This window comes from Corvus hawaiiensis, chromosome 27, assembly GCF_020740725.1.
Source record: "Corvus hawaiiensis isolate bCorHaw1 chromosome 27, bCorHaw1.pri.cur, whole genome shotgun sequence".
NCBI classification, from domain to species: Eukaryota; Metazoa; Chordata; class Aves; order Passeriformes; family Corvidae; genus Corvus; species Corvus hawaiiensis.
This window is the reverse complement of record NC_063239.1, coordinates 3,763,540-3,765,927: the sequence shown is the minus strand read 5'-3', so window position 1 is coordinate 3,765,927 and position 2,388 is coordinate 3,763,540. Positions and strand designations below refer to the sequence as shown.

General features: G+C 53.5%; 1 pseudogene; it reads left to right on the top strand.

Annotated features, from left to right (window-relative positions):
• The first annotated feature begins 355 nt into the window (after nt 1–355).
• LOC125317612 lies at nt 356–1,384 on the top strand (annotated as a pseudogene).
• Nucleotides 1,385–2,388: the final 1,004 nt, after the last annotated feature.

Below are 2,388 nucleotides of genomic sequence, written 5' to 3'. Positions count from 1 at the left end.
CTTTGTTCTTTGCACTAGAAATGCTGAGTGTTTCTGACATGCAAGGACACTCAGGTAGAGGGGGAAGAACTGCAGAAAAATCCAAATTTCCCATCCATCCCCTTTGCTTAGCATTGGGATTGCAGGTGCTGACCAGCCCTTCTGTGCTAGGAGCAGTTGCAAGTGCAAATGTGAAGCCAGAGCACTGTCTGCTATTCCCCAAATTCCCCTGAAGTCAATGCTGCAGAGCTGGGCTGATTCCTCAGCAGCTGTGGGCAGAGGATCTGCTCCTCACAGGACACTCATCCAGCACCAAGCAGAGCTCCAGGCACAGAGCTGAAGGCAGCAGTCCTACGAAGGGAAAGTGGGTCTGAGTAGCAGGGGGATGGTCTCTGAGAAATGCCTCTCATTTTCCTCAGAGAAATCTCTGGAACTTGTCCCTGTTTTTTCTCCTTCCTACCAAGAGGGACAAAAAGTTCAACAGCAGCTCCATCAGACAGTTACTTGTCCTGGCATTGGCAGACACGCGGCAGCTGCAGCTCCTGCACTTCTGCCTCTTCCTGGGCATCTCCCTGGCTGCCCTCCTGGGCAACGGCCTCATCATCAGCGTCGGAGCCTGCGGCCAGCACCTGCACAGCCCCATGTTCTTCTTCCTGCTCAACCTGGCCCTCCCCGACCTGGGCTCCATCTGCACCACTGTCCCCAAGGCCATGCACAATTCCCTCTGGGGCACCAGGCACATCTCCTACTCAGCATGTGCTGCTCAGGTGTTTCTGTTTGTCTTCTTCATGGGAGTAGAGGTTTCCCTCCTCACCATCATGTGCTACGAGCGCTACGTGTCCATCTGCAAAGCCCTGCACTACGGGACCCTCCTGGGCAGCAGAGCTTGTGCCCACATGGCAGCAGCTGCCTGGGCCAGTGCCTTTCTCTACGCTCTCATGCACACGGCCAATACATTTTCCCTGCCCCTGGGCCAGGGCAATGCCCTGGGCCAGCTCTTCTGTGAAATCCCACACATCTTCAAGCTCTCCTGCTCACACTCACATTACCTGTGGGAAGTTTGGCTTATTGTGGTTAGTGCCTGTTTAGACTTTGGCTGTTTTGTGTTCACTGTGGTGTCCATGTGCAGATCTTCAGGGCTGTGCTGAGGGTCCCCTCTGAGCAGGAGCCTCTTCCATGTGCATCCCTCATGTGGCCGTGGTCTCTCTGTTTGTCAGCACTACTGTGTCTGCCCATCTGAAGCTCCCCTGCATCTCCTCGCCATGCCTGGATCTGCTGGTGGCAGTTCTGTACTCAGTGGTGCTTCCAGCACTGAACCCCCTCATCTACAGCCTGAGGAACCAGGAGTCAAGGAGGCAATTAGGAAACTGATTTTAGGAACCTCTTCTGGTAGCTTTTAATCTCTTTTCACAAATGACTCTCATAGTAGGGCCCTGGAGACCTGAACCTCCGGGTTTGTTGGGTTTTTATTACTATTATCATTCACTGTATTGTTATTTGTGTTTATTATTTTCCTAAATGACTATTTAGATTTAGACTATTTAGATTTAGGATGAACCAGCTCTGCATCACCTGGAGCCTTTAGAGTGTGTCTAAAAGGGCCCAGAGCTGATGCTTTCATAGCATCTTGGGAATAAAGTGGGATCTCCCCAGTGCACTGACTGAAGGTTTGGCTCTTCTTCCAAGCTCATGTCAATTTAAGCCAAGAGAATTTCCCCACCTCAAGGCTCTGTAGCTCCATGGATTTTGGAGAGGGAAAGTGCTCACATCAGTAGCTGCTAAAGCCCAAGAATTTGATTTGGACAAACCCACTGTTGTATGGTGACAGTGGAGATGGTGACAGGTCACTGAGGAACATACCCAAGACTGTCCCCCATGGCACAGGGCACAGAATGTTCTCCAGGACAAGAAACTGGAGCTGCCTGGACAGCCCAGAGTATCTGCAGGCCTGTGTGAGCCTGGGCTGGGCAGTGACTGGAGCCCCACCAAGGCACAGATCAGCCAAGGTATTGACCCCCAGAGGGAAAGCACTAAATCCCTGCATCTGCAAGGAAACACAGATGGACACAGCAAACCATACCCAGAGCAGCTCCAACAGGGAAAGGAACCTTGACAGCCACCGCACACCTGCAGATCACCCCCCACAAACCCAGGAGCAACACTAATGGCCCCCTCCTGTTCCCTCTGCGGCTGCTCTGGTGTGCAGGTCACAAGTGCTGCAGGTGTCTCCTGCAGCACAGACCCGCGGGCACACACACACGGGCTCTGTCCAGTCTGGGACAGGCATTTGGGGCTGCCCAGGTGCCCTGCCCAGACTTGGGGCTGTTGCCGTGAGTGGCTGTGCTGGAAGGGGCTGCTTCAGGCTGGTTCCAGCTGGGTCTGGGCATGGGAGTCTTCATGGCAATGGCC